The sequence below is a fragment of the Dendroctonus ponderosae genome, unplaced genomic scaffold (assembly GCF_020466585.1).
Source record: "Dendroctonus ponderosae isolate FM_Combo_2020 unplaced genomic scaffold, Dpon_F_20191213v2 Dpon_F_20191213_85, whole genome shotgun sequence".
Lineage (NCBI taxonomy): Eukaryota > Metazoa > Arthropoda > Insecta > Coleoptera > Curculionidae > Dendroctonus > Dendroctonus ponderosae.
The window spans coordinates 44,941-52,947 of record NW_026019066.1 but is presented as its reverse complement, the minus strand read 5'-3'; the positions used below and the strand labels follow the sequence as shown (position 1 = coordinate 52,947).

Below are 8,007 nucleotides of genomic sequence, written 5' to 3'. Positions count from 1 at the left end.
CTAAATAGGTTTACTTAACAGCGCCGCCCAATAGGAGTTATTCTGTTGAAAGCACGCAACTTTTACCGTTTTTCGTGTTAATCTACGAGAACTGAAAGGAAAGACGTGCGACTGAAAACAAGATCATGTTAATTTGTGATAATTTCCCTAAAAATCCGTTCAAATATCCCGAAGTTTGCCTTTCTATTATATAGTTTAGCTGCACAAACTAGAGCGCGAGATATCCTAACGGGAAAAAGTTATGACATTTAAAGTTGTGGACCAAATCAATTCAAATGTGATTATGAGTCCGGAGAAAAGTTACATTTGTTTTTTTAATTTGCATTCAGTGAATGTGTCTGAAATGTATGTTTATAGTTCAGAAGTCGAGAACAACTGGACTAAAGTCTAACTGAAATTATGCAGCAAAGTTCATTCATGTTGGCTTTCCAATAGCTTCTCGATTTCTACTAGATTTCCTGTCTAAGCCGATTAATTGGCTTCGACAAGTTGTACTTTGTTTTCAATGCACATAACGGACAAATTATGAGATGGGAGGTATGGACAAAATATATTTTTATTCAGCATATTGAACTAACGTAATCAAATTACCTAAACTTTCAAGTGCATTTGCTTAAAACTGCAAAAAAACAACTTTTATTTTAAACTCCCGTGTTGTATTATTCATACATCTTTGAGATTGTGGAAACCTCTGGTGGTCGATCAAGCTTTATCTAAATTTTAGTGAAAGTTTCAAGTGCTTGAAAGTTGTTAATACGATAAAACAACACCTACGAGCCTAATCGCTGTCGATCGTGAAACAATCGCTAATTAAATCGTTAAAGTCAGCCTTTAATTTCGAGCACTTAACCGAAAATCTCGCACACTTAACCAATCAGGCTGGTACTCGCCTAATTAAAAAAGTACTCAATGACTATTCTAAATTAAGAAGTGAAAAGGAATTCTGGTCGCCCCGATTGAATTAGTTTCCTGTAAAAATAAATACACCGATTCTCCTACCAGTACGCCTTCGTTATGCAGTCGACACATGTTTTAGTACCCAAGGCGAGACCATTGAAAGTGGTAGAATCAGAAAATTTTGCTTTTAGAACGTTACATTGGAATAACCAGCGAATTCAAGACCTAATGATGAATTAGCTATGAAAGGGCAAAGCACCGACATGCTTAACATGTGGCAATAGACAAAGGTGATTTTGTTAAAACGCTTAGAACAGCGGTTTCCAGATGGTTAGATGGTCGATATTTGACACCCCAGAGTTTGTTATTCTTGAGAGGCGGATGCTGAAAAACACAAATGATTTAATCGTATTGAAAGAAGATTTCCCACACGGTTTTTTCGTCCTCTCTACGTTTATCATGTGTTGGAGAGGGTACGTATTAACGATGCTTGCCATATGCCCTAGCGAATGAAACCGAGACGACAGACGACACAAATCTGGGAAGGTAAAGAGGGTCGAGTGGAAAATAAAAGTCAATGAACAGGAATAAAAGAGTGTCTAGTTAATTTGCAAAAAGACGCGCTTTCATTATTATTGCTGTTTTATTATCAATTCACCGTAATCTGATCCGACCGTTTTTCTCGCCCCGTTTAAAGCATATAATATCAAGGCCGCCACTTTACCGAGCATATTAACCATTAAATGCGACATGTATCTTGTGCAATATATTATCAATGTTTTACTCTAAAATAAACTAAATGTACTACGTGGTAATTTCGGATCGCCGGAGTTATAATCACTGTTTCCTTTAGTCATGTATTCTGCTGCCACTACTAGTTTAATTGACCTAAACTTAACTTCCCAGCAGTACCAGATGATTACGCCGAAGAAGTATTTTTAAAACTAATTAGACAGTGGAGAACTAAATATATGCAAAAACATAACTAGTTGGGATTGTATGAACTGTTACGATGTGGTAGAAGAGCAAGAAGGTGCGTGAGCAAACAAGAAATAGGTTCTTTGAACATTTCTGAAGGGAACTAACCGAGAGTTAAGAGATATTTTGTGCAGATTCAATCTAAAATTCATGGTTATAGTGAACTGAATCACTCTACGAGGATGAGTTTGCTCACGTTGAAAAACTTTAAATTGTATTCGTTTCTGCTACTGAAGAAGTACCCTGTATGTAACTCATACAAGATCAAGTGGTGAAAATTTGAGCAGAAAAAAGCAGCAGTTTCACCAACAACAAAACTATATACGCAACGAAACTACACTAATAAACATTTAATGAAATTTTAAAAAAGTCGACACCATAGAAGAAAAATTGGAAACATACTGCAAACCAACCTCAACTCTACCAAAAAAAACGACATTCTAGTCCACTATAGCAATCTATTAAGTCACCAATTGAAGCTAAAATAATGTCTGCTTCCATCTAGGCCGCAGTTCTTCCAACTCGACCATACAAAATGGATAACAACCCAGCTATTTACTAATAATGTATCATTTCTCAGTTATTCGACCATTTTAGATTGCTCCTATATCGGCGCAGAGGTTGTGTATACTTAATTCCGAACTTCCTATCGATCAGGTTCTGGTAGTTAGCCGGTAAATTTTCTGATTATGAGAGGTTTGGTTTCGACTTTGGTCTTTTCGGGGTCAATATTTCTCATTTTAATGTTTTACTGGTTCGTCAGCTTCAACTACTATAAAAATAGTTGGTTTATATGTCACCAAAGTGCTTTGTGAATATGCCTTTCAAAGTGACTATCTTGAAGGAGGTAAAAATAGTTTTCCTTTGTCTCTTCAGGAAGAGATCAATTTTTCAAACGTTTAACAAAAGACAATGAAACCACGTGGAAAACACACCAATTTCAGAAGAACCGGAAACTTTTCAACAAAAGGAAGAAAACAGGAAACAAGAACAGTTCTTACAGCTACTAGAAAAACTGATCTAATTACCAGATTTAATGGATCGTTTGCTTTATCAATAAATTTTATTTTGTTTTAACCAAAAATTCTTGTTGCTCACTTCCTTGCTCAATTTTTCCATCATTCCAATCTAATTCTAAACAATTTAGGGCATTTCTTCTATAATAGCAGTCCCTCCCAGAATTGGCTTCCTCTTGAGCTTCCATTGCGCTTTCTATGACTGCATTCATTTTGTGACAGATTTTTCTCCAGTTTTGTGAAAGACTTCTTCTCTGGTTGTTCTTAGTTGTAGTGGCTCATTCGTTTCTCGATTTGATTTTTCAATCGTCACTGTTCTTGACTGTAATTTGTTACACTCTGCTGTTGAGGGGTTTCCCACTCTTCCAGATTCCTCTCGTTGTAAACACATCTGCAATAAATCAAATCAAACATTCTTTTCTTCATAGTAGCCCCAGTTTCTCAGCCACCAAATTGTGCAACTTTTTCCTAATTTAACCAACTTTGACTGTGTTTAGACGCATCATTTACCTACCAAACCATCCATTATGTAGAAGCAGTATTGGTATCAATAGATCAAACAGACTTACTCGATTGCAAGACCCATTCATCCTTCAGATATCTTGTGAACATTAGAAATCTTCCAGGTTGAAATAATGGCGGAAGCCACCACAGCACATCATAAAAGCCGTTTCAAATATTTATGACAACAAGCGAGTTCAAAGACGGTCATGTCACTCAAACCGAATTAACAAAGCGTTTCGCGTTTACCAGATATCAAAGTGCCTTTTTCGGGTCGTTTTCACATCAAAAAGAATATCGAAGAAAAATAATCAACGCATGATAATGCGGTGAGTTTAAAAAGACGTAACGTTTATTTGGATAGGAAATTGGTACGCCTTTGGAATACTTCCCGGTTTTCTGCAACGATGCATTTTTAATTAGAATGGAGTCGACTGGAAGAAAACTCCAATAATCACACGCTGGTTAGCAAATCTGACATTTCCTCGGGAGTTTTTGTTTTTTTGGAGTTTTTCTTATTTCACCCATTAGCAGCGATTCTGTGCGGCTTTCAGATCAAACACCTCCCCATCAAAGTGCTTGCAATAAGAAAGGATATTGATTTCCTCTTTGACTTTAATTATATCCCTTCAAAAGTATAAAACTACACTTCAGCCTCGGTTTCTCGTTACTAATTGATGCATCTTTTCATTTAGCACCTTGGCTTTTATTTTGATTGCACGTTGTTTGTTGCTGAAGAACTTTATACCTATATTGAATGTTCTTGGGACAATGTCCCGGATAAAATGCAAACAACCGTTAAAAAGTCTGTGTTTGAAGATGGTTTTGCCGCTTCCGGTGTGAAGAGCTGAATCAAAGCGCTGCGGTTTGTCGATGAAATAAGAAAACCATTATTTGTTTCGTTTCTTGTTTGAGTTACCAATCAGTAATAACTTTGTTAATTTTCGATTTTAATAAAGGCGTCAAATCTTTATGGCTCTAGGGTTTTAGATAGTATGGCTCTATTAGTCAACATTTTTTTAAATCGGTATGAAAGAACAGAGCTGGATTTTTTTAATGCGGCAGAGGCAGTAACGTATTTGGGAACAATTGCAATGTTTTATGAAATTTTTCAAAGGTTAATCGACAAAGACAAAGTTCCTAAATTATTCACTTCATTTTGTCTTTTTTAAATGGAATTAAATCGATGTTTGTATCTGTACAAAATATCTGCTGTTTCAACGGTCCAAACTTTGCACATTTAGTTTGTCTTCTTCAATTCTATAAATGACAAAATAAAATGCACCAAAAATTCCTCGTTGCTACTCGTCATATATCGAAAAGAACACTCTATAGATTATCGCAAATCTCGGTTCAAATGTTTAACTCCTTGAGTTATAAAAGGTTGAGACTTTTCTATTAGTAGGGACAAGAGTAACAAAGGTGCAATCATTTTTCGAAAAAATAAAGATTTTGCAATCGCAATTCATACAATGCCGCAATTTTGAATGTTTGTAGAAGAAACGTGAAGAACTGAAACACATCTAAATCTGCAATTTTGCACCTATATATCAGAAACCTTGTTTTTCAAGTGCACAAACTTTCAGTGGACTTGCTGATTTGATGCAATTGCAGGAAAACATTAAAACTTACGCGTAAGACAGAAAATGATCTCAAGTTTACATGCCTGTGGATAAAAATTCCCAACTTTCAAACTAGAGGAGATCTAAAGCACAAATTTTGGATGGTTTGATGAAAGACCTCAGTAATCACGTAAACAAAAGTTTCGTCGATTTAGTGGAGGAAATTTGTTTCAACTTCTGTGTAATCTAGAAAATTGTCAAAAACATGCAGGTATGTGGTTAGAAATTCATATTCCGTACCGATGAGCCGATTTAAAGCTGGAATTTCGGGGAATTATATAAGAAATCTTACTGATTGAGTCTGCAAAAAAGAAGCTGATTTGAAGCTTCCGTTCAGTATTTGAATTTTCTTAAATATCTGGAGCAACTAATGAAATTAGCTCAAACATGCACGACTCTGGTTAAAACTTCGCTCGTAAGCGTTAACAAACGATAGGCTGCAAGTTTTGCTATTTATATAAAAGACCTGATTGCACAAGTGTTCAAAAAGTCACTATATTTGCGACTCTAAATGAGTTTGAACTTTTTGAAATTCCGAAAATTGCCTCAAACTTGGCTCAAAAGAGTTTGACTAAAAAATTAAAAACTGTGAACTAATGAAAATCAATTACGTCAAATTAATTATCATTGACTGAACATTCTTAGCTACGGTTCCACTTCAAAGCTTTACCCGTTTACTGCTTATGTTTACTTTCATTCGCAAGAATAAAAACAATACAACAAAATCGATTTGACACCATCAGCATCGAACCATGTGATCAACTGATCAGAAAAAAATCAAAATACTACACTATTCAATTCGAAAATGGTTTTTACCACTATTGAATTAAATCGCCTCAAAACGCACAATAGAATCCACTTCAGTTACACAATATGACTAGTTTTTGACCAAAATTTGATTTGCCTAATTCATCTTACGGTTTACACTCCATTACGTTTCAATTAACTCGCCGAATTTTTGGACGGTTTTCGACAGGAAATTGTGGCAAACTTCTGTTTTGATAGCCGCTAGTTCGGTACAGGTTGAAAAGTAAGTACCTGTGCAAACATACCCGATAATAATTCACCTGAGAAGTAATAATTAAAACGCGATTTATGTTGGGGCCCCGTTACAAAAAGAGGAGAAGAAAGCCCAACCATTAGCATTAAATCCACGCAGGAAGAACATTTCAGTTTATCTGACTCCCCGCATGATAGAGAAATAGTATGTAAAAGCCAGTTTCGTAAGGGCATTTTGCTTGCTGGTTTCTATTTTCTTGCGGCGTTTCAGTAGCGTACTTTGAAGATTATTAATGATGGAAGAGCGCCAATCAGTAATAAAACGTGAAGAATATTTCGCACACTTTTGTTTCAGATTATTTAGGTTTTACCTGCTTTTACACACTCGCTTAGTTAACGTTGTAGCATCTGCAAAGCTAATGTTTTTTCAGTCATACTTTTGTTTTAAAAAGTTAGTTTTATGGTTTGTTTCAAACGGATCAGCTTAATCGGGATTTTAGGTCGTCGTGGAAACATCCTCTTCCTAAAAACTCGAATACTGAGCAGCTTCAAAACATTTTTGAAAATTACTTGTCATCTAAAAGTGCATGCCCTTTAAAAATTGCCATCTTGATTCTTCTCCCGGGCCGAAACAAAGCGAATTTCTGCAACATTCTCAATAAACCTAGTCGTGAAACTGAAGCTTAGCAGCTCATTGCCACCATGCGAGCTAAAAATGATCCCGAGGCAAAGCTCCGATTACTTTATCAAATATCATGGTTCATCTGTGCCCTGTCGGCGAATTCTGCTGACACGTTTAACTAGATATTTCTTGGAATATTTGCGGGTTTCGCTGTTGTAAACTTGACGATTTGGATGATTTCCTTCAACGTCTTTGCCTGAAAATGCTTCTAAGTGAAATTGTCATTGCATCGCGGATTGCGGGATTAATTACAACCAGTTTTCGTTTCTTCGAGCCTCCAATTGCAAATATAATACCTTGTCCAGTCATCTATGGCTTCGTATTGGCGGTTGGCCCGTGGTTTTTAAGGGAAGTTAACTTGTGTGAGCTTTTGTGCCGCAATGATTATAAAAGCAACTTTCGGCTGTTCATTAAATATACCTACGCAAGTGCGTCCGATTGCAAAAGGTGTAAACGGTTTATTACATGCGCCACATGCCTGAAAAGATTCGAAACCCCTTTATCCGTTCCACATCTTGCCGAGGAAATTAAAGAGGAAAAAATTGTTTTAAAGATGTTTTTCTGTAAATGATTTTCGTCACGCAACCGCCCAGTAAGAAGCAACGTGTTACTTATGTAAGGAATGGTAATAATGAATATTTATTCGTTGAGGAACGAACGGGGTGTTTAATCCTGATTTAATGCAGGAAAAGATGTTATTCCTTGAATGAAAAAGTGATGAATGACCGTTTTATTAATTAAGGATATACTTTATTAATTATGGCGATTTATTTAAAGCGACATGCATGGCAATATGGTCATTTAAGCATTAGTTGCAAGATGATAAATCAGCAAAACCATTTATCTACTTATATCACTCGAGAATGTCCCACGCTTACGCGTAAACACTTTGTACTGTTAGTGAAAATTAATGGATCAAAGAGGCCACTTTTTAAACTTTTCTAATCTCACCTGGCTTTTGAGTAAATCAAACGAACAAGATTTCTGTTAAACTTATACAGCGAAATGCACAATGAAAGGGCTTAGTTCACATTATAACCTGATCCTTACCGACATGTATTTGCTTAATTTAAATCCTGGAGTAAAATTAATTAATCTTATGCTGCCCGTTAGGGATACACACATAAAACAAACAAACAAAGCTCGGCTCTTCCTCAATATAACCTTGCTTAGTACCTGGGATAAAGGCCCTCTTCATATACGAACAACACAATACTCAAAAGCTCTTTGATTTATTTTTCGGGTGTTTGCTTATGGTGAGCAATTTGGCTTGTAGAAAATTTGCTTTTTGGAGGGCTTTTGATGAAAAAAT

At 36.0% G+C, this 8,007-nt stretch overlaps 1 long non-coding RNA gene across 1 annotated transcript; it reads right to left on the bottom strand.

Annotated features, from left to right (window-relative positions):
* Positions 1-2,896: 2,896 nt before the first annotated feature.
* LOC125505545 lies at positions 2,897-3,992 on the bottom strand. The gene is made up of 2 exons (XR_007282238.1): positions 3,461-3,992; positions 2,897-3,282 (listed from the first exon to the last, which is right to left on the bottom strand). It is a non-coding gene; the product is annotated as an uncharacterized LOC125505545 (long non-coding RNA).
* Between the last annotated feature and the right edge of the window lie 4,015 nt (positions 3,993-8,007).